The 24,920-nt window shown below is 40.5% G+C and overlaps 1 long non-coding RNA gene across 1 annotated transcript; it reads left to right on the plus strand.

Moving 5' to 3' along the window:
* The first annotated feature begins 9,704 nt into the window (after positions 1–9,704).
* LOC116878240 lies at positions 9,705–19,948 on the plus strand. Its single transcript, XR_004384803.1, has 3 exons — positions 9,705–9,791; positions 18,647–18,735; positions 19,881–19,948. It is a non-coding gene; the product is annotated as an uncharacterized LOC116878240 (long non-coding RNA).
* The last annotated feature ends 4,972 nt before the right edge of the window (positions 19,949–24,920 follow it).

The raw sequence follows: 24,920 nt of genomic DNA on the forward strand, positions 1-24,920 counted from the left end.
GAAAGCATCATGTCTGAGTATATGTTACCTACTTAAGAACAGGCCTCTTTCCCAGATGGCTCCTTTCAAAGAGGTCTGCTCACATAGAAGAGCCTGTCCATCAATTTATATGGAACTTGGGATCAAATCTATATCAGATTAGCACACCAGAAGCCCAGTCCAGTGATGCTCATATATCGTGATGGCTAGTCAGGGAGATAGGAAGATGGCCTTCTTGCAGGACCCAGAGCCCTCTAGAGGACCTAAGGGCATGTGCTAGGCCATCTCCAGTGGCTAGTAATAAATTGCTGTCCATATTATAATGCCTTCCCATATAAAGTTCAACTATGGATGAATAAAAGGAAGGACCTAATTTCAGCCAAGAAAGAAGTGGTATGAAGGGTATTAGCAATTTCCTGGGTCTGATTTCCCTAAGGTACAAGCCATTCTCCCTCTAAAGAAATGACAGAAGTTAGAGGAGACCTCAAACCATCTTCTTAGCAACATTGAAGTCCTAACCAAAATAAATAAATAAATAAATAAAAGGAATTAATAGATGGGAACTTGAAGGGGTAAGAGCCTAAATGGGTGAGGCTTTGCTCCTTGTCTCCTTGTCTGGGAGAAGGCAACTAATAGGCCAAGATTCTGGGAGTGGCGATATTACATTCCACAGTGTCCTAAAGACATGAAGATTCCTCAGAATCTAGAATGTAGAGCTGGAGGGACACAGTTGGTGCTCAACGGTCACTGGTCATTGTCTACAAAGGTGGAAACTTAGTATAAGCCCGTCCTCTAGAATATTCTCAAGCCCTGTTCCTGGACTAAGTGCCATCAGGTGCTGACAGATCAGGGTGGATCCTCTCTGGAAGAAGATCCTCGGTCTCAACTTAATTTTCAAAATAGTCATTTCATATAACATGTCCAGAAGGAACACAGGCACACAAGATACATGAGACAAAACAACATATCGCAGAATCAACAGAAGCCATAAACCACAGAAACAGACCCGCCAGGATCTCTGATATTAGAGTTCCTGAGTACAACCTTTAATAAAGCAATGCATACTGTGTCAAGGAGATAAAAACAGAATTTAAAGTTTCATATAAAGACATGGAAATTTTGAAAGCAACAATGTAGATTAAAAAAAAAAATTGGAGGGACACCTGGGTGGCTCTGTTCGTTAAGCAACTGACTTTTGATTTCAGCTCAGATCACCATCTCAGGGTGATGGGATCGAGCCCCATGTGTGGCTGCACTCTCAGTGAAGAGTATGCTTGTCCTTCTCCCTCTGCTCCCTGCCCCTGCTCATGCTTTCTTTCTCTCTCACAAATAAATAAATAATAAATAAAATATTTAAAAAAGCAATTAGACGCTGTAGAACTAAGAAGTGCAATAACCCAATTAAAGCCCAATAAGAGGGTTAATAATAGATAGTCAATGGAAAGAAAGATAAGTCAGAAGAAATCATCCAGAATGAAGCCCATTGAGCAATAAAGATCAAAAACACAGAAGAGATGATAAATAAGAGAAGGTACAGAACCTAACACATGTTTCTTTGGAGTTCCGGAAGGAGGGGAGAGAGATTGGAGAGGCAATATTTGAGGAGATAAAAGTTGAGAATTTTCTGGAATTGATGAAATAAGCCAATCTCTGATTCAAAAAGCCAAAGGAGAGATTCGCCCAGGAAACAGAAATCTCAAAGGCATTGGTTAAGCCAAGAATTCCTGCTTGGGAAGTTCTTCCACGACAAAGTGTGAGAGTACTTGAGTGACTTGAATTTCTTTACAGAGGTGTTGTTGTTTGTTTTTGAAGACGGTAGAGATTTGACCTTGTTTATAAGCTGAGAGAAGAAACTAGTTGAGAGTGACAGGCTGAAAACACAGGAGAAGAGAGGTAATGCCTGCAGTTTTCAGAGGAACAGACCCATACTGTGAATAATTATATTATCTACAATACCTACCATTTATTGAGCATTACATGACAGAATCTGATTCAGGGAGTTGTCACACATTAATATTAATTCTTAAAATCCTTAATAATTAGTATTTCTATTCAGACATCACTGACATGTTAATTGATGCTCAGGAAATTCAAAGGAAAAACAAAATAAAACAAAACAACTTGGTTGTAAAGTGTGGCTAGTAAATTGGGGTACCAAGATCCACACCAGATCTTGACTTACCCAAAAGTCCTTGTCCTTTCTACTCTACCAGGCTGCCCGCAGAGCTCCAGCTGGCCTCAAAAAGGCCTTTCCTTGGTCTGAGATTGGCTAGAAGGAGGATGACTGCAGAGGTGGAGATGTTTGGAGAATATGGAAAAAGGATTAGGGAGTTGAAGTAGTTCACCTCAAGGCTTGGTTGTTCCCAGGGAAGGGATAAGGGATATTATTTGCAGAGTTTGAAGGGTGTGGGAGGTCAGCAGCTAAGTAACTGCCAAGAAGAGCCCTCTGGGGGGAGGTAGGGAAAGGATAGGAATCAAATGAAAGCGAAGGAGGCTGAGTCAGGGGAGTGTCAAGCCAGGTACAGAGTGAGAAGCAGTAATCAGAGAAAGGGAGTTGAGGGGCAAGGGGAAGCTAAAACCTTGACTTACTCCGGCAGATGGCAGGATTTGGGGTGACAGGGCAGCTATGAACCAAGTGCCCAAGACATCAATGACAGCAAGGAGTGATTCCAGAGGCCGACCAAGGACACTGAGAAGCAGGGAACACACATGAAGGGAAACAATATGTCACGGTCTCAAAATATCTTCCACCGGATATTTATTAATTACAAAGGAGAAAAATAGTAACTCACACTGAACAAAAGCAGCAGACCTCACCTTAACCAAGTGATCTCAAAATGCTTCTTTATCAAAACAGATGATGGGACAAAGCTCTGTCTGGCAAGGAACAAGTCAATAAACAATGATTATTATTTTAGTCCTCGAGGTAAAAATAGCAACACCCCCAAGGCCTACGACCAAAGGTCTCTCCACCCCAGTCCTACCTTGGTGCAAAGTTACTCTGTGCTTACGCGTCACTGCGTCCTGAAGGGTTAATGAGCTGTCCCTAGCTAACATGTGGTTAACACATGTGCCCTTGACAGGTCTTCCTTAATAAATGGAGTGATTCTAACGCTAGAGATTCAGGCCCGGTGGCAGCGTTGAGATAACTGCTCCGGGCTGGGGTGAGGGAGTTCTGGGTCTCGAACCGAACCGGAAACCCCCGGGGCCCAGCACGTGGCACGCTCCGGCTCGGGTCTCTAAGAGCACAGCTTCCGGGGCCCCGCCCGGCGCCTGCCCGCCTCCCCCAGACCCTTGGGACTGCAGCTGGGGGTGTGGATATCGGGGAGTGTGCCTGCACTCCACTTTCATCCCCTTGCGGAGTGGGGTCCGCCACGCTGCGTCTCCAGCATCTGGCTTAGAACCCGTCGAAGCGGTCGTGCGACTGTGCCGCGCTGAGTGACAACCCTGACGCTCCCGGGACTCTCCCCTCTGGGAAGCGCGCCGCTGCCCCCTAGTGGCTGAGCTCGGAACCTCCTGAGGATCCCGCGGCTCTGGGAAGAAGGTACAAAGGAAACCTCTGGTGCTAGAACCCCTGTGGTTCCGGACACGGCTTGCAGAGAGCTGGGAGTGGGTGTCGCCTTGGGGGTGTGCGGACCGGGGCTGAGCTGGGAGAGAAGGGATGCTACAGTCCTCGAACGAGCCAGGTCTGAGTCAGCCCTGACCCAGGAAGGCCAGAAGCCTCCTCCTGCTGTCCTCTGTCCCTTCCCCGGCTCCTTTCAGGTCTTGTCCTTGAGGGAAAAGGGAGAAATGAATATGTATGTACTGGGCAGCTTCACTTAGTCATGTGGAAATTCACTATTTCTTAAAAAGATTTGAAGTGATGACAAAGATTTCTGAGGAAGTTAAAGGGAAAAGGATGGGGGTGGGGGAGGGTGGAGATCAACAGAGGGATGAGGTTAATACTTAAAATGACTCTTGAGACCCTGAACAGGTACTAGACCAGAAGACTAGAAACGGAGTGTTAAACTTCCAGATCATGAGAGCTTTAAAAGGGAAGAAATCAACAAGACTTCAGCAGCCCTTCAAGAATCAGGAACAATAGACTAAGGGGAAGGGAAATCATGGACTAAAAAATACAAAAGAAAAAGTAGAAAACATATATCATTGCAGTAATCACTGCAATAATTATTGCAGATGGACTAAATTCCTCTAAAAAAGATCCCCTAGTAAAAAGCCTATGATAACCTACCTACTTTCTTTTATAAGATCCTAAAACAAAATGACAGAGTTTGAAAACAAAGAGGTGAGTTAAGATGTACCAGGGAAAAAGTTAAAAAAAACCCCACAGCTATCCCATTTTTGTGTTCCAGCTCCAAAATACTTTTCACACCTACCTGTTTCTCTTCACCCCATGGCCCCTCTTTAAGTCAAACCCTGGTGATTTTCCCACCTGGACCACATCAATAGTTTTCCAGTCTGTCCCGGTGCTCTTCTTAACTTCCTTCCTACACAACAGACAAAATGTTCTTTTAGAAACATCAGCCGTATTTTAAAAACCTACAATTTTCCTCTGCCTAAAGCCCTTCAATGTTTTCTTACGGTATTTAGAGTAAAATTCAAACCCCTCACTCTGGCCCACAAGCCCCCCAACCACCACCTGAACCTATCTCATGCCTCCTCTCCCTCCTACCTGCTGCCTTCTTGATGTTCCTCAGACTTACCTGTGCACACACTGTTCCCTCTGGTTGGATGCCCTCCCTTAGCTCTTCACTCTCATTGCTTGGGTCTAGCTTCAGGAGCTCACCCACAGAAAAAATTTCCTCTGGCTAGCCTGTCTAGAATAGAGCCCTTTGCCTGCTACCCTTTATCATTACTCTGTTTATTTCCTGCAGAGTACTTGTTACAATCTGTAAATATTTATTTCTTCTCCAATAGAACTTTTTTTTTTTTTTTTACTAGTGTTTTGGGTTCTTCAGTATACAATCATATCATTTGCAGGTGTAGATTATTTTTCTGTTAGAATTTTTTTGTTTTTGAAGATTTTATTTATTTATTTGACAGAGATCACAAGTAGGCAGAGAGGCAGGCAGAGAGAGAGGAAGGGAAGCAGGCTCCAAGCTGAGCAGAGAGCTCGATGCGGGGCTCCATCCCAGGACCCTGGGATCATGACCTGAGCCGAAGGCAGAGGCTTTAACCCACTGAGCCACCCAGGTGCCCCTAGAATTTGTTTTTATAATTTCATTTTGTTTTAATAATGCAATAGGGTCTTTCAAATAATTTTGAATAATAATGATTGTAGTGAGCATTTCTTCCTTGTGCTTAATTCTAATGAAAATAGCTTGAGGGGTTTGCTGTTTTTTTTTTTAGGAAGATATCTGCTATTAATTTTTGGTAAATACTCTTTATCATATTTAAGAAGCATTCTCCTATTCCTATATTACTTTTACTTTTCCAACCTTTTCTGTGGTAACTGATTTAAATTTTCTATTTCTTTTGGTGTCAATTTGTATTTTGCTAGGAATTCAAGAATTTTCTCTAGATTTTCAAGTTGGTTGTCATAGAGTTGTATGTAATATTGTTTTATAATTATTTTTCTTTCTTTTATACCTGGTGTTGTATGATCTTTCCCATTTGTAATATGGTTCATATTTGATTTTTCTCCTTGTTCTTTAATGGTGGGTATGAAATAATCTGTTGATCTTACAAAAAATAAGATTTGGCATAGAATTGTCATATGCTCCAGCAATTGCATGCCTATATATACATTCAAAAAACAAAAGCAGGGACCCAAACAGTTACTTGCACACTTGCTCCTAGCAGAATTATTCATAATAGCCAAAAGGAGAAGCAAGTCAAGTGTCCAGCAACAGAGAAGCAAAATGTGAATAAGCAACATGTAGAATAGACATGCAATGTGATATTATTTGGCCATAAAAGGAAATGAAATTTTGATATTTGCTACAATATGGATGTACCTTAAAAACATTATGTCTAGTGAAATAAGCCAGACACAAAAGGACAAATATTGTATGATTCCACTTATATGAGGTACCTGGATTAGGCAAATTCACAGAGACAGAAAGTGGAATAAAGGTTACCAGGAGCTCGGGGAGGGGGTAAGGGATTGCTGTTATTTAATGGGTACAGAATTTTTGCTAGGGACAATGAAATAGTTTTGGGTATATTTAGTCGTGATGGTTACACAACATTGTGAATGTATTTAATGCCACTAAACTATGCACTTATGAATGGTTAAAATGACAAATATATTATGTATATGTTACCACAATACAAAAATTAGGTTTAGGATTTATTCTTTCCATTATATCTTTGCCTATGTCACCAATATTTCCTTCTACTTAATTTTTCTTTTTTTTCTAGTGGTACCTGGGTGGCTCAATTGGTTAAACATCTGACTCTTGGTTTCAGCTGAGGTCATGATCTCAGTCAGGGTCATGAGATCATGAGATCGAGCTCCGCACTCTGCTGGAAATCTGGTTTTCTCCCTCTCCCTCTGCCCCTTCTCCTGCTTTCTCTTTCTCTCAAATAAATAAGTGAATCTTTAAAAAAAATTTTTCTAAAAAATTGTGGTCGGCACACAATGTTACACTAGTTTCAGGTGTACAACATAGTGATTCAACAAGTCTATACATTACACTGGTTTATACATCACAAGTGTCGTGGTGATGTATACCATCTGTCACCATACAGCTCCACTATTGTAATACCATTGACTGTATTCCCTATGCTGTACCTTTCATCCCTGTGACTTACTCATTCTGTAATTGGAAGCCTGTATCTTCCACTCCCCTTTACCCATTCTGTCCATCCTCCTGCCCACCTCTACCCTGGCAACCATCAGTTTGTTCTGTGTATTTATGGTTTATTTCTGCCTTTTGTTTGTTTATTCATTTGTCTTGATTTTTAGATTCCACATAAAAGTGAAATCATATAGTATTCATCTTTCTTAGTCTGACTTATTTCACTTAGCATAATAAGTCCACTGTCTTGTTGCAAATGGCAAGATCTCACTCTTTTATGGCTGAGTAATATTCCCCTGTGTGTGTGTGTGTGTGTGTGTGTGTACACATCATCTTTATCCATTCATCTATCAGTGGACACTTAGGTTGCTACCATATTTTGGTTATTGTAAATAATGCTGCAATAAACATAAGGGTACAAAAATCTTTTTGAATTAGTGTTTTTATTTTCTTTGGGTAAATACCAGTAGTGGAGTTACTGAATCATATGGTATTTCTATTTTTAATTTTTTGAGAAATCTTCACATCGATTTTCACAGTGGCTGCACATACTTGCATTCCTATCAACAGTGCATAAAGTTTCCCTATTCTCCATATCCTTGCCAACACTTGTTATTTCTTGTCTTTTTTATTTTAGCCATTCTGACAGGTGTGATGTGATATCTCATTGCGGTTTTGATTTGCATTTCCCTGATGATGAGTGATGTTGAGCATCTTTTTGTGTGTCTGTTGACCATCTGTATGTCTTCTTTGGAAAAAATGTCTACTCAGGTCTTCTGCCCATTTTCTAATCAAATTATTTCGGTTTTTGTTGTTGAGTTTGGCTTTTATTTTTATTAATTACTTTGGATTATTTATGGTTCATTTAAAATGCATTCTTAATTTCTTTACTTTCAATCTTCTTTCATAATGAAGGCACTTGGGGCACCTTGGTGGCTCAGTCGGCTAAGCATCTGCCTTTGGCTCAGGTCATGATCCCAGGGTCCTGGGATTGAGCCCTACATTGGGCTTCCCTCCTCAGTGAGGAGCCTGCTTCTTCCTCTCCCTCTCCCTGCTGCTCCCTCTACTTGTGCTCTCTGTCTGTCAAATAAATAAATAAAATCTTAAGAAAAAATAATGAAGGCACTTAAGACTGTGATTTTCTTTCAATATGGATTTAACACACTAAAACATAGGTTTCATTACTTCCTAGATTGTTTTTAATTTGAATTTTGATTTACATATTTATCTAGAGATTACTTTTATTCTAATAGTTAATAGTTTGGGCGAGTCTTTATTTATTATTCATTTGTATTCTAAAATATTGATTAGAAAATATATACTATAAAATTTTCACTTTTTTGAATTTGTCAAGTTTTATTTGTGGCCAAGTACATGATGCATTTATATACAAATACCATATATATATTACAGAAATATGAACATGTTTTATTGGCAAATAAAAAAACATGTTCTGTGTTTGTAGGTTGCAAAGTTCTATACAGGTTATTAAAATGAGGTGGTTGACTGTAATACTCAGATCTTTTGTGTCCTGGCTAAATTTTTACCTTCTAAATCTATTAGATTTTGAAAGATGTATATTAGAATCTTCCACTATAATTGTGCATGCATGTTTTAAGATTAAGTTCTCCTTGTGTTTCCAGTAGATTTGCCTTATATATTTAGCTGCTATGATGTTTAGTGTTTGGAAGTTTATGACTAATACTTTCCTCTTAAAATGTACTTTTTATTATTACATAATATCTGTCTTCTTTTTTTTAAGATTTTATTTATTTGACAGAGAGAGAGATCACAAGTAGGCAGAGAGACAGACAGAGAGAAGGGGGGAAGCAGGCTCCCCACTGAGCAGAGAGCCTGACATGGGGCTCTATCCCAGGACCCTGAGATCATGACCTGAGCCGAAGGCAGAGGCTTAACCCACTGAGCCATCCAGGTGCCCCATAATATCTGTCTTCTTTAATACTTTTTATTTTTAAATTTCACATAATCTGTGTTGTCATTTCTGCTTTCCCTTGTTTGTATTCATCTGATATTTCTTTACTCATTAGCTTTTTTTTTTTAAAGTTGGCTCCATGCCCAGAATGGAGCCCAATGAGAGGCTTGAACTCAAGACCTTGAGATGAAATCAAGACCTGAGCTGAGATCAAGAGTCAGATGATTAGCCAACTGAACCACCCAGGCTCCCCAACTCATTAGCTTTTCTGTATCACTTTATTTTAGGTGCGCTTCCCATAAACATATATTTGGATTTGGTTTTTCAGTTAGATCTGACAGTTTTTATATTTTACGTGAAATTCAACTCATTCACATTTAGTGTAATAGTTGATATACTTGATTTTATTCTTTCCATCTTATTTTATTTTAATTTTCATCTTTTTCTTTTTCCTGGCTTATTCTCATTATCAGTAATTTCTTCCTTCCTCTTTGTTAATTTGGAAATACTACTGGGCTTTTTAATCAAAAGTATATTTCTTTATAATTATATCAAAACATGCTAACAATGCTCCTCTCATACCACCTTGGTGCTCACTTTTTATGTGTCTCGTTCCCACAGGGTAAAACCTTTAAAACATTTTTGCCTCATCACTCTTCCCACCTTTCCAAACTCTTTGGTTTTTCTAAGATAATTTGGTTTTCTTGGTTTACAGCTAACATTAAGTTTTTCCTGTTTGATAAAAGGATTCTTACAAAGTGCCTGGGTGGCTCAGTCGGTTGAACGAGCAGCTCTTGATTTTGGCTCAGGTCATGATCTCAGGGTCAGGGACTCTGAGCTCAGCAGAGAATCCCTTGAGACTCTCTCTCTCCCTCTTCCCGCCCCTCCCGCCCATACTCTCTCTCTAAAATCAATCAATCAATCTAAAAAAAAAAAAGAGGTCTTACTTAGCACTTATACTACAAATTATCAACCACACTGTTACCATTCATTTGATATTAACTATATAAAATATAGAGTTCATTACTTAATAACTGTCTTCCTTCCTGTCTCATCTTACTCTATGTTGAGGTCTATTTGGATTGTTTTCTTATTTGATTTGAGTATGTTCTTGGCATCTTTGTTTTACAGGACAGGTGAGTGCTTTCTTGCCTGGGTATATAATTCTTAGGTGATTCTCCTTTCTTTCAATGTCTGTAGTTGTTATTCTGTCCCTTAACCTCTAGGCTTGTGATTTAAAAATAACATACCTTAACTAACTAGTAATAGAAGGGAACTTCCTTAATATCACTTAGAGCAAACATCATAATTACTGATAAAATATTAGAAGTCTTTACCTCATTCTCTACCTTGAGATAGGGAATGAGGCAAAGATACCAATTTCACCATTTCTGTTTAACATATTACTGGATTCCTAGCCAGTATAATAAGGCAAAACAAAGAAAAAGATTATACAATTAAAAAGGAAATAAAACTGTCATTAATTTATATTCTATATATTTATATTTTTCTTTATATCATTTATATAAAACTGGAAAACATACAAAATGTAACATTTTATTTAAGGTTACCTACACATGTTGTAAAACTATAGCAACAAGCAGGAGAATCACAAACCCAACATTCAGAATAATAATTCCTTGAGAAGAAGAGGGCCATAGGAGACTTCTAAAAATGACTTAATGTTCTATTTCTTAAGTAGGCTGATGGATATACAGATATTAATTATTCTTTATACCTTCCATATACATGTTTGTGTATTTTTGTAGGTATGGAATACTTCATTATAAAAAAGAAGAGTAGAAAATGTGAAAGACTTTAGAATTGCACACTATGTAGAACAATAAAATTAGTGCAAAAAAGCATACAAAGAAAATGTTAAAATCTTTATTGTCTTTTAGTGCGCTATACAATTAGACAATGTGATTGTGTATGTAGAAAATCTAAAATAATCTACGGACAATGTATTTATTTGATAAGTAGATTTAACAAGGATGCTGGAAGCAAGGTCAATATACAAAATAACTTCTCTATTTGCTCATTTCATTGCTATAGGCAACAACAGGAAATAATCTCACAAACATAACGAAGAGTGAAAGAAACACAGTAAAAAAATCCCACACAGTATCATATCATTCCATTTAAATAGTGTTTACAAAAGGCAAAATTAACTATATTGTTTAGTGATACATACAATTTCTTTCAGGTATTATAGGAATTAGAAATTCCTCCCTCTACTGGGGAGGGAGAAAGCTATAATCTGTATAGAGTACAGTGGGACGGGGGAAGGCTTCTAGGGTGTTAGGGCATTGACAGTATTGCATATATATATTTTTATGCAATATAATATACGTATTTCAGGTTGCTGTGTGTATGTGGATTATAAAATCTCAGTTTTCTGTGTGGAGATATATACAATGTTTATTGGAGGAAAATACAATACCAAAGATGTCAACTCCCCAAAATTAATCAATTAAAATAAAAATAAATAAATAAAATAAAATAAATAAAACAAAATTCTGCATGGACAAATAAATGCAAATACCAAATAAAAAATAAATGGAAGATTACAAAAATAATAAAATAATTACAACTCACATATCAGATAAATGGCTAATTTCCCTAATATATTGTGAATGCTTACAAATCAGTAAAGGGAAAAAAATAGAAAAATAGACACAGAGTAGAAAAAGATAAACAAATGGTTGAAAGAAAAAAGATACTCCATTTCACCAATAAACAAGGAAATGCAAACTGAAAATAAAAATGAGATGTTTTTCATTAAAAAAATTTTTTAAAGATTTTATTTATTTATTTGACAGAGATCACAAGTAGGCAGAGAGGCAGGCAGAGAGAGGGAGGTAAGCAAGCTCCTTGCTGAGCAGAGAGCCAGATGCGGGGCTCGATCCCAAGACCCTGAGATCATGACCTGAGCCAAAGGCAGAGACTTAACCCACTGAGCCACCAGTCACCTGTCATTTAAAAATTTGATAATATAAAGTGTGAGTGTGAATGACAACAATGCAGACATTCTCTTGCATTTGTTGGAATTGTAAATTGTTGCAGTCTTTTTACAAAGCATTTAGTGAAGTCTATCAAAATTACATATGCATTACTGTCTGTCCATCTTATAGTTATATTCCTATATGTGCACAGTCATAGATACTTTTTAAGGCATTGATTGCAGTGTTGTTATTGAGGAAGCCTGGAAACAACTTAACGTTCATCAATAGGGAATTGAAAATGAACTACTGTGTAGCTGTTTTCATAATGAGCTAGAGAAATTACATATAAGTTGTTCAAGGAAAAAAGCAAGTTGCTGAACTGTTGTGTATTTTATACTTCCATTTGTGTCAAAAATGGATGGGATAGATTTGGAGAAAGCATCAACCATATACATAACTGTAGGACACTAACATATTATGAGGACCTGTAAGCAGCAGATGTTTTGGAAAAAGCTAGTGGGGACCCAAGATCCTGGACCATTGAATTTCACTGCACAATTTTACACTTTGTACTTTTGAATTTTTTATAAATCTCTCTTTCTACATCTCTCTCCCTCCCTCTACCATTGCACAGTTTTTTTTTAAATTCTCAAGTGCATTAAAAAAAATTATTTGCTTTTTTCCTTTCTCCAAATGTTCTAACACATTTTATGAAACCTGAGAAAACCAGTTATAGATTATCTTGCCATCAGCCCAATCTGCAAGTTGATTTAAATTCTTCAATACTAAAAAAAAGGCAAAACAATAATTAAAACAGTTTAAACAATAATTAAGGTTTTGTCAATTATGAAAATGAATCCCAAAGTATCTAGTAATCAACTTAATAAAGTGTGTTAGATGTATATGGAAAATATGTAAAACTTTATGGTAGGATTTTGAAGAAGACTTAGATAGAGATATTTGCCATGCTTATATATATTTTTAGAAAGACCCAATATCATAAAGATGTCAATATCACCAAATTAATCTGTGAAGTCATTGTTTAAATCAAAACCCCAACAAAGATTTTGTAACAGAAGCTAACTCTAAAACTTATAGGAAAACATGAAGGACCCCAAATAGTCAAGGTGGTTTTGAAAAAATGTGAGAATACACGCTTATCCTGAAATCAAGACTTATTGTCAAGTTACAGTAATTAAAAGAGTGTGGTATTTCTCAAGGATAGACAAATAGACCAAAAGAATAAAATAGAAAGTCCAGAAACAGACCAACACATTTTGGGAAATTTGATTTATGACAAAGCTGGCATTTCAGATGACTGAAATGATAAATGAGTGTAGCACAATCATTATCCATGTGAGAAAGAAGATCTCTGTGTAACTCCTTTCACAAAGAATCAAGTCTAGTGGATGTAAGACCAAATACAAAACAACAAAATTTTAAAACTTATAGAAGAAAATACAGGGAGGCTTACGACCTTTCAACCAAGTCCCCCAAAGCACAAACTATAAAGAAATAGCTAAATTAGGCTACATTAGCATTTACATTTTCTGTGCCTTAAAACACACCAAAAAAAAGTTGTCAGGCCGTGGGGTGAGTGATAATATTTGCAATACATCCACCTGAAAAGAGAATAATATTCAAAATATATAAAGAACTCTTTAAAATGAATAAGAAAATGACAACAACCAATAGAAAAAAAGGAAAAGGTGATGGACCTGAGTTTACAGAATAAAATATACAAATGACCAGTAAGGATATGAACAGATACCTAGCCTCTAACCTCATAGTAATCTGGGAAATGCAAATTAAAACTGTAAGGAAATAATACCGTAAACCCACTAAATTGGGGAGAAAATTCGATAATAGCAAGTGTTGATGAGGATTAGAGACACAGTAATTCATCCATTGCTGTTAAAATCTCTTTGGAGAGCAAGTGGGCAGTAACTAGTGATGTAGAAGTTGGGGACCCTTTGCAACCCTGCTGCCCCAGTCCTAGGTGTGTACCCCATAGAAACTCTCACACACAGGTGCAGGAGACATAGACTAGACTGTCCATAACAGGACTGTTTGGAATCAGGACAAAATGCAAACTGTCAAATTTTTATCAGTAGGAGAATGGATAAATAAATTCAATATAACATTAACCCAATAGTATAACTATACTTCCATGAAAATGAATTTTTATTTATCAAAGAGACCTGAAAACTTAGGTAGCACCACAGGCCAGGCTCTATTCTAAGTTCTTTATAAATATTAACTCATTTACTGAATGAACCTGAACTAGATTTACCAACATGAGTCAATATGGATAAATCCCCAAAGCACCATGTTGACTGAGAAAAGCAAGTTACAGAAGTATTTGTAGAGTACTTTGCCATGTATATAAAGTTTGAAATATTTAAAACATTATGTGATGTTTGAGAATTTGTTCATATATAATAAAAGTGTATAGAGGGGTTACTGCAGGGGTAAGGGTGAGGGTGGGGAATAAGGACGGTCCCTGAAGGGCTTCATCAGGAAATATGCCGCATTTCTAATGCTCAGTGATAGCCGTTCTCATAGCTCAGTGTATCTCTGAGATAGTTCATTAAACAGTAAAATTAAAGTGAAAAGTGACCCACTATGCCCACTTCCATTTCATTGATTTTCTTCCAGTCTCATTCTATTTTTTTTTTTTTTTAAAGATTTTACTTATTTATTTGAGAGAGAGAGTGAGAGAGAGAGCATGAGAGGGGAGAAGGTCAGAGGGAGAAGCAGACTTCCCATGGAGCTGGGAGCCCGATGCGGGGACTCCATCCTGCAACTCTGACTCTGGTATCATGACCTGAGCCGAGGGAAGTCGCTTAACCAACTGAGCCATCCAGGCGCCCTCTTCTATGTTTGTTTCTTTTTTTCTTTTCTTTCTTTTATTCTTCTTCTTCTTTTTTTTTTAATATGTACACTTGTGATTATCCCACATATATTCTGTCACTTAAGTGCTTTTTCATTTATCGGTACCAAGAATAGCTGCACTTGGGGGAATATTTAGGCTTACTCCTTCTGAAACATTGTCACAGGTGGAGTTACAGTATCAAATTTTACGTATGAGCACTCAAACCCTCTTCATACTCTTCAAGAATACATTTTGCCAAGAGCTGGACCAGTTCGCTCTGCACCCCCCAGCAGGGCATTGGTGCCGCGTTTCCTCTGCAGCTTTCTCCGCACTAAATATTTTCGCAAACAAAAAAACTGCCCCCAAACCCTTACTATTTCGGTCCGTGAAAAAAGAAGCTTATTTGTATTACTCTGAGAAACACTGACCCCAACTGCTTATCATTGGTTTATAAAGGGAGAAGAGCTTTACTGTTGAGGGGGCCCGGGGACCCACAGTGTTTCCCCCGCGGGGTGCCGGGGCAGGTGCAGCTCCGAGGGTCCCGCCTCGCCCACGTAGCCTTTCCTCCCACGCTCAGCGCGGTGGGGTCGGTGGCTCCGATCCCCGGGAGCCCGGCCCCCACGAAAGCACAGCGAGGTCGTCAGGGGCGTAGATTACTTTTCATTAGCCTTCTTTCCCGCCTACAAGTAGTCTTGGGTTCGCGCCCGGGCGGGTGGGGCGGGGCTCATTTACAGGGCCGCCTCACAGCGGTCCTCGGACCTCTTTGGCTCAGTGATATGCTGGCCATTGCCGCCCCGCCCACGGAGCGCGGGCACAGAGGGCTCCATTCACCCTTCCTCCGCCGGTGAGCGGGGTGGGCGCCCCACCCCGGGCCACACACAGGCAGGGTGGGACCAGAGGAGCTTGTCCTTTCCCATGGGCAGGGCTGGAATTTGAGGGGGAGGTGGGAATTGCGGAAGTTGGAAAGGGAGAAGTGAAGGGCTGGGTGCGAAGTGGGAGGCTGTTTCTAGGGAAGGGGGTGGGGGATGGGAGAGGGGAGGCGGGGGTTGGGGGGGGCTGGGGGCAGGTTTCCGGGCAGGAACCTATGGAGAAACCGGAGGAAGGGAGAGACAGGGGAGGGATAGGGAGGTGGAGCAGGGCTCAAAGAGGGGACCCAGCGATTGGGGGGCGCATTCAGATCGACCTGGGGGTTACAGCAGTGGGAAGGGAATGTGGAATAGCGGGATGAAAGGAATTTCAGGAGGGAGGAGGCATTAGCCTGCGGGGGCGGGGGTGCGGGGCGGTGGGGGGTGAGGGGCGGCGTGGCTACCCCCTGCTGGACCTGGGCTGGCATTTGCCAAAGGGCTCAGCTTGGAGTCTCCATGGGGCAGCAGAAGTCTACAACTCCAAGCCAGGTGGAAGAAGGCGATGACAGGGGTGGGGAGAGTGCACCTAGCAGTGGACAAGAAGCAAGGACAATGCCTCCCCAACTGTCAGGAGTTTCCTGGGGACAGACTCTAAAGGGGCCAAGGGGTCACCTGGGAAGTGGGGAGAAGGGAGGGGGGGACCCCCAGTGAAGGAAGAGTACCCTGGTGGAGGGAGGAGCTGAAGAAACACCAGGACTGCTTTGGGAAGCCCAAGATCCTCCAGGGACCAGCTTCTTGTCACAGGAAAAAATGCCCACCAGTGAGAGATCAAAGAGATTATGGTTTCACCATGTTGTGGGAAACTATAAAAATGGCGCTATAAGGCCATGCTCCTCAAAGGGGGCCGGTGGGTAAATCCTCTGGGAGAGTGTACTAAAATGCAGATTCCAAGTTGGCAGATCTGAGGCTGCACCTGAGATTCTGTATGACTCACAAGCTCCCAGGAAATGCCTGTCCTGCCTTCAGGACCACACTGAGCAGCAAGAGCGTAAGGAATTGTCTGTTGGGGGCGCCTGGCAGGCTTGCTCAGTTGGGCTTGGGACTCTTAATCTCAGGATTGTGAGTTCAAGCCCCACGTTGGGCAGGCAGCCTACTTAAAGAAATAAACAAATAAAATAATTTAAAAAAAGGAATTCTGTATCAACATGGAGAAATATCTAGGTTATATGGTAAAGTGAAAAGATAGTCTATGTACGATGAAGTCCATTTTCTTTTTAAAGTGTGTCTTACGCAAACACCCTAATGTGTACACCTACACACACACACACACACACACACACAGAGGTGCAAAAACATATCACCTGCATCTTTTTCTGGGAGATGGGATTACAAGTGGTATGAATTTCCTACTTTTTGCTTGTATCTATTTTCTAAATTTCTTTGATAAACACATTCACCTATTGTAAGGAAAAAGAGTCTCTCAAAATCACGGAAGTTATTTATTTTAAAAAGAGGACTCAGGCAGAAGTTCGCAGATCTCCCTCTCTGGGAGCCTGGCTTAGTTTCTCCTCCTCTTCAGCTCAGAGTATCTATTTACATGCTGCCCAGGGAGGGGGCTGGTAGCCCCTGGAGCTTGGCGGGGTTGGGGGGGTGGGGGGGTGGTGGTGTCACCCTATCCCGTCAGTAAATGTTTGCTCACTTGAGTGAGCTTAGGGGACAAGGTCCCACTGAGGGACATTTGGTTATGGCAAAGTCTAGGAGTACATTTAAATGGCAGTGTTAAAGGGAAATTTTCTTATTGGCTATTACTTACATTTCTCAAGCCTAGAGACGTTGGTGCTATGGATGGATAGCTCTTTCCATTTACATGTCATCTTATTATTTGTACTTTCTTACCATCAACTTATTTGATCCTCTGAGGTAAATGCTCTCATTATTTCCCTTTTATAGCAGAAGAAAGTAAACCTCAGAGAGTTAAATCAACTTATTCAGGGTCAACATCTAGGAAGAGGTAGAGCCCTGGGCTTTTTAATCCAGAACGCCTGGCTCTAGAACCTGGTTTCTTGATTACTGAAATGGACTGTATCTCATGGGATAGCAGACCCAGGTTCAGAAACCTCGCCTTCCCGTTCATGGGCAAACACGTCTGGAACTCTGTGTTCTCATGTGTGAGCTTAGGCTAGCGATACCTCTCGAGCGCAGCTCAGATGGCAGTGCTGAGAGTGGCCTGGGCTTCCACAGAAGCTGGAAGAGCAAGGGGCGATATGATGGGGAGGGAGGTGGCCATGATGAGTTTATTGTTCACAAGAAGTCTGGATACATGAAATCTAGAAACTGATTGCTGGGAATGAACTGGATATCCTTGAGAGGATCTTTTTTCTTCTCTGGACTTCCCTATCTAATAAGAAACAGGGGCACCTGGGTGGCTCAGTCGGTTACGTGTCTGACTTTGGCTCAGGTCATGATTCTGGGGGTCCTGGAATGGAGCCCCCAGGATGGGCTCCTTTCCCTGCTTATTGGGGAGTCTGCTTGTCCCTTTCCCTCTGCCCTTCCCTCCCCTCCCCTGCTTGTGTACAAACACTTTCCCTCTCACAAATAAATAAATAGAATCTTTAAAAAAATAAAATAAAACAAAAATTTTGTTATGTTCTCCTGTTTTTGAAAAGATTTAGTCTATCAGACAAATTGCATTTGTCAACTAATAATTGATTTTCTTAATTTTTATTAATTAAAGTCATTTGGAACTGTCACAGGTTCTAATAAATATGAAATATAAATATAATCTCCCTAAGCTGCTGCAGTCCTAGCAAAAGAAAGTAATTTTGGCACTTTAGTTGGTGTGTGTGACTTTATAAGAGGTAAATATTTAATTGTTGTTAAAATATTTTTAACTTTTAAAATAGAAAGACCCATGAACCCTGTAAGAATCTATCCCAAAGAAATGGTTTAAATTGCAGAAGGGAAAATGTATTTCCCAAGGATGTTCATTGCATTAGCTATGATAGTTCAAACCGTAGAAATGCACTAAATATTCATCTGTAAATAAATTAGGGCACATTTGCATGTTTGCACAATGGCATATTTTGCAACTATTAAAAGTTCTGTTCAGTCTTAGAGAAGAGAAAAATTTCCTCTGCAGGGCACCAAACCCAGAAACCATTAAGAAAAAGCTGACAGATTTGACACCATAAATATTAAAAAAGGCTTGCCCTTGAAAGAAACCATGAACAAAGTGAAAATACAAGTGACAAACTGAGATAAAATATGCAACAGCAACAATATTAAAGCCATGTATCTTTATTTTCTCGTAAATCACACTATTTCAGCTTCTCTCCTCCAGGGCTGAGCCATGAAGCTTGTCTCCCAGAGAAAGAGGGGCAGGAAACGCTTGGGACAGAGAGGCCCCTGAAAAACTGTGAGTCTCCACCCTGATTTCTCTCACCCCCTTAGCAAGACCAGAGTCTCCAATGCCAGTCTTTGTGGAGGAAATAAAAGAAATAGTTTTATCCTGAATACTGCCTTTAATAAATCAAGGGCCCACCTGGGTGAACTTGATCATAAACATCTACACAGGGAGAACTACTACCAGGAGGAAGTGGGGAAAAATAGCTGAGCCCTCCTCCCCCCACTTCCCTGGCTGAGGACTATGGAAGGAAGAGAAAGGTGAGAATAAGAGAAGCAGTTGGTGAGAGATGTGTGTCCCACCTGTCCCAAAGTTGCAGACAGGTCGATTGAAGGAAATATCAAAAGCATCAAAAGCAGAAGAGAGGCTTCTGACCCTGTTTCAGTTTGAGATTCTGGAAAAGGGAACCTCACCAGGTACCTGCCCCGGAGCAAATCTTCTGCCTCTTTAGGCAGAGAGAAGGGCAGCATTAGGCTGACCAGAGTCTTTCCTGGCATTCATTGGCATGCAAGGTGTCCATAATTTCCTGAATACCCTTGAGAAGGAAAATTGAACCCTATGTGTGAGGACCAGGTCGTCACCCAGGCTGGGAGCCACATGGGAGTTGCAGACAGGCCTCAAGGTAGTTCAGAGCACCTGTAGATCCCCAGTGGAGAAGAGTCCATTGAAAGGATCACTGGACTCCAAGGGAGTCAGGAGAAATCTTGATTTTCTTAGGTACAGATGTAGGCAACAAATGTCAGCATATCAGCAAGATGCTTGCCCTGTGACCAGGTCAACAAGAAGCATTGTTACAGAACTCGGAGGAGCTCCGGAGCGGTCCAAGGACCCGTGCTCGGGAACTTAGGCCCCCCTCCTTCACCTTTACCACATTAGAAGCCCCGTCTCCCCTGTACCCAAATGCCATCCCAGAGAATTAACAGGAGGAGGAATATAAGGGTTAAAGCAGTGAGTAGGGTAACTGTAACTAACGGTTACTAAATACAGTGGCTTATACAGTAAAAGCTGGATTCTCTTTCAGATGGGAATCCAGGTAGGCCGTGCCTGTGTGCTCTGGCTGCCCAGAGTTGGGGTTGGGGATCAACCCTGCCACCCTTCTGTCTCGTTCCTCTGCTGTTCTCAACACGTGACTTCTGTCTCCTGGTCTTTTATTCTAGTTCCTGCAAGTGCCGATGCATTCCAGGTAGTGGGAAGAGGGACGACGATATATGGAAGGCACGCCCTACCCCCATTTCCTTCAAGGGCATGACCTGGAAGTCACCCACATCACGCATGCTCACATGTTGTTGTCCAGAACTAGGTCCTGTTACTACCCCTACATGCAAGGAAGGCTGTGAACCTTTTCAGCCGGGCAGCCAGATGGCCATATCTTACCCACAGAACACACTCACCCTTGTCCAGCCTGAAGTTCAGGGTCTCTGGGGGCTGCAGGGTCCTTTCCTCCAGGCCCAGATGCAACTATCTGTCTGGCGACCTATAAGCAAGAGAAAAGTTGTCTCCCCTACTTCCAGTTACTCACACACCGAATAGCACCTGTGGAAAAGAAATAGGATGAGTAATCAGAACGTCCATTCAGAAAATGGAAGAATGGAGAACACCCAGTAGTGACCAGTTCATAGCAAGGGTCCCCTCCTACCACACAGCAGTCACAAACACTGCCTTCCCCGAAAGTGGGGCTGGTGCTTTGGTTTGTGGATCTAGTAGTCCCTTGTCCATTGACCTCAGAGAGGATAGGCTGGTTTTTGGCAAGATAATTCCTTGTGTGTCTTCCTGCATGGCCTCATCCCAAGTGGGCATTGGAGTGTGTGCCCTTTAGGGGGACTTGTGGATCTCACAGCCTTTTTCTTCTGGTGTCTTTTGGGAGGGCCGGGGAGTTACTGTAGGAGTCAATGCAATCACAGGATTTTTCAGGTCACACTTGCGGGGTTTGGTTTTGTTTGCAAGAAAACGCCTTCCAGTAGTTAGTAGGCATCTTGTCCATTTATTCTCTGTCGGTGCCATGTGGAGGTATCTATAGTCAAAAGTACTTCTGGCATGATTTTTACACAGCAAAATTTTGTTCTTTAATTTAGTCGCTTCAGACTCTGTCCTTTTTTGTTCTAGAAGGCAGTTAAACTACTAGTGGATTTTATTGACTCTCAAGCTTGGTCGGTTTTGGTCCAAAGGATTGGTTCCTACTTGAAAGCATGGTCCTTACTCTCTCATATCCCGATACCTGGCAACCTTTGGTGTTCTCATTTGGCTCTCAGCCCTATAGCAACCACTTTCTTCTAGGCCTTACGGTGTCCTACCTGCACCCGCTCAGCCACGCTCTTAGCCAAGGGCTAATGGTGAACCCCAGTGTTGTTTCTAGCACCCTTATCCCCCATGCAGCTCCCACAATCTTTGTTACCCTGCCCTGAAAATTCTAGCCAACTTAGCCTCCCTGAATTCCTGCTTCTTTCTTCAGCTCAACAAGAGTGCTGTGTACTATGCTCTGTCCTGGAGGTGCTATCCCCATGCTCTGTGAGCCACAGAAGATCCCCAGGAAGAAAGCCAGGGCCAGTGTGGGATTCACTTCATGTGTGTCTTTTCTCTAAAGGATCACAGTCTGGTCCTGCCTGTTGTCCAATACACTGTTCAACTGCCAGTTGCCTCATTTATTTTGTCTAATTTCACGATTGTTTATGGTGGTGGTGGTGGTGGGAATGTGATATTAGTTACTCCATTGGGGATATAATAAAAATTCTTTCCTTCCCTAGATAGAGAATTTTATTTGGATATACAGCTGTCCAGGGAGCTAGCCAATGATATATGAGCAGAAGCAAAGGAGTGTGCCTCTACTTCTCTTTCTTTTCTTTTTTTAAAAGGTTTTATTTGTTTATTTGAGACAAAGAGAGAGAGAGAGAGAGAGAGAGAGCGGGTGGAGAAAGAAGCAGACTCCCCACTGAGCAGGGAGCCTGATGCAGGGCTTGATCCCAGGACCCTGAGATAAGGACCCAAACCAAAGGCAGATGTTTAGCCAACTGAGCCACCCAGGAGCCCCAACTTCTCTTTGTTTTCTTTTCCTGTTGGCTGGAATGTTATGGCTGTGATTACTAGCTATCCAGCAAAATCTGCTCTTCATAATTAACATACTCAAAGCAGAGATATGAGAAAGAAAAGAGAAGAAGGGGGCAGGGGAAAAGTATGTGAAGAAATAACGGCCAAATTTTTTTTCAAAAATTTTCAAAAATTTTTTTCCAAAATTTAGTGAAAACATCACCTATCATTCAGTGAACTCCAAGCAGGATGAATAAAAAGAAAACCATACCCAGGCCCATCATGGTCAAACTGCTAAAAACCAAATATAAATAGCCAGATAAAACATACATTATATATAGGAGAGCAATGTGTGAATGTTGGCTGACTTCTTTTAATTTTTTAATTTATTTTTTATCTTTCGAAGATTTTATTTATTTGACAGACAGAGATCACACGTAGGCAAAGAAGCAGGTGGGGTGGGAGGGTGGGGTGAGAAGCAGCCTCCCTGCTGAGCAGGGAGCCTGATGTAGGGCTCCATCCCAGGACCCTGAGACCATGACCTGAGCCAAAGGCAGAGGCTTTAACCCACTGAGCCACCCAGGCGCCCCTGTTGGCTGACTTCTCATGAAAAATGAGGGAGACCAGAAGACAATGGAATGTCTTCTTTAAATGGCTGAAAAAAAAAGCTGACAATCCTAATTTTAATATCTTTTAAAATATTAAATATTAATATAAACAATAGTTATATTATTAATTAAGATAACTTTATTATATAAGTTCTTATTTATGATTATATAATAATTAATAAAAGAATAACTGTTTAAAATAAAAATATTTATTAAAATATTTAATAAAATATTTATTAAAAATAAATGATAGCTGAGAGAATTAATTGCCAATGAAAGTGAGGTATGAGAAAAGGTAAACTAGATAGAAACCCAATTATAGGATGCTATAGCCAACAACTGCACATTCTTTAAAGTGCACACAGAATGTTCAATAGGACAGACCCTATGCTGGGGCATAATATTGCTCTCCATACATATGAGACGACTGAGATCTTACAGAGTATGTTCTCTGACACAATATTAAATTAGAAATCAGTAACCATAAGATAGCTAGAAAATCCCCAAATTGTTAGAAATCAAACAAGGTAATTCTTTTAAATTTATTTTTATTTTTGATATTCACATTATTTAATAACACTACATATTCTTAAACATTTTTTTCAGAGTGTAGTGGACATGCAATATTACATTAGTTTCAGGTGTAAATCATAGTGATTCACCATCTCTATGTGCTATTCTATGCTCACCACGAGGGTAGCTCCTGTCTGTCACCATACAAGAGTATTACAGTATCACCGACTCCATTCCTTGTGCTGTGCCCTTCATTCCTGTGACTCATTCATGCCCTAATTGAAGCCTGTTAACTCCCACTCCCTGTCACTCATTTTGCCTGTCCCCTTACCCCCTCGCTCTTGTAACCATCAGTTTATTCTCTTTATTTATTGTCTGATTTTGCTTTGTGTTTGTTATTCATGTGTTTTCAAAAAAGGTGATTCTAAATAGATTATCAACAAAAGAAGAAATCACAAGAGAAATTAGGAACTATTTAAAGTTAGAGGATAATGAAAATATAAAGCAGCAAAATTCTTGAGGTACACCAAAGCAGCCCTTAGAGGGAAGTGTATGGGTTTAAACGCTTATATCAGAAAAGCAACATGGGTTTCAAAGTAATGATTTAAGGATCCCTCTTAAGGGATGCTTGGGTGGCTCTGCCTTTGGCTCAGGTCATGATCCCAGAACCCTGGGATGAAACCCTGGGATCGAGCGCTGCATCCAGCTCCCAGCTCATTGGGAAGCCTGCTTCTCCCTCTCCCACTCGCCCTGCTTGTGTTCCCTCTCTCGCTGCCAAATAAATAAATAAAATCTTAAAAAAAAAAAAAGGATCCAGCTTAAAAATAAGAAATGTATGAGTACATTAAATTCAGAGTAGAAGGAAGGAAATAATAAAGGGCAAAGATCAATAAAACAGACAATAGTCAAACCAGAAGAAAATTAACAAAGCCAAAAGTTGGTTCTGTGAAAAGATTAATAAAAATGATAAACTTTTTATAAAATTGGTCAAGAAAAAGAGAACAGAGAAATGACCAGTACCAGGCCAAAAAGATGGAAGTTAATTGGAATTCTCAGACCTTGAAAGAAAACTTAAAAAGGACAATTATGAACTATCTTATGCCAATCAATTTAACAACTTAAATGAAGTGAACAGAATCTTTGCAAGCTTACCTAAACTGACTCAAGAAGAAAAGGAAAATTGGAATATTCCTGTACCCATTAAATACAGTGAATTCTAATAATAATTTTTTTTAAAATTTCCCAGAAAGGAAACTCCAGGCCCAGGTAGAGAGAATTCTATCAAACATTTAAGGAAAATTGGGCTCCTGGGTGGCTCAGTTGGTTAAACGACTGGCTTAGACTCAGGTCATGATCCTGGAGTCCAGAAATCAAATCCCGCATTGGGCTCCCTGTTTAATGGGAAGTCTGCTTCTCCTTCTGACCCGACCCCCTCTTGTCTTCTGTCTCACTATCTCTCTCTCTCAAATAAATACATAAAATCTTAAAAAAATTTAAGGAAAATGGAAATAATGTCAAGATGATATGAAGGAGCACATGGAGAGGAATTATTTTTGCAGCCATATTTGGAAATTATAATCTGCCACGGTGATACTGATAAGCAAAGATTTCTTAGGACACAAAAAGTACAAACCAAAAGGAAAAATAATAATTTGGACTTATCAAAAATTTAAAAATCTACTCCTCAAAATGCATTATTAAGAAAATGAAATCGGGACGCCTGGGTGGCTCAGCTGGTTAAGTGGCTGACTCTTGGTTTCCGCTCAGGTCATGATCTCAGGGTTCTAGGATGGAGCCTGGTCTCCACTACCCCCGACTTGGTACTCAGCAGGAAGTCTGCTTAAAATTCTCTCTCTCTCTCTCTCTCTGCCCCTCTCCCCCAGCTTGCTTGCTTGCATGTGCACGTGCACACGCAGTCTCTCTCTCACTCTCAAACACATAAATAAACTTTAAAAAGAAAATGAAGTCAAGACCACTACGCTTCCAGCCATTCGGAGAGGCTCTTCTGTGCTGCGTGGACTTAGCCGCCCCTGCACCAGCTTCTACAAGTGCGGA

The sequence above is a fragment of the Lontra canadensis genome, unplaced genomic scaffold (genome assembly GCF_010015895.1).
Source record: "Lontra canadensis isolate GAN:19392208 unplaced genomic scaffold, GSC_riverotter_1.0 scaffold56, whole genome shotgun sequence".
Taxonomy (NCBI): domain Eukaryota; kingdom Metazoa; phylum Chordata; class Mammalia; order Carnivora; family Mustelidae; genus Lontra; species Lontra canadensis.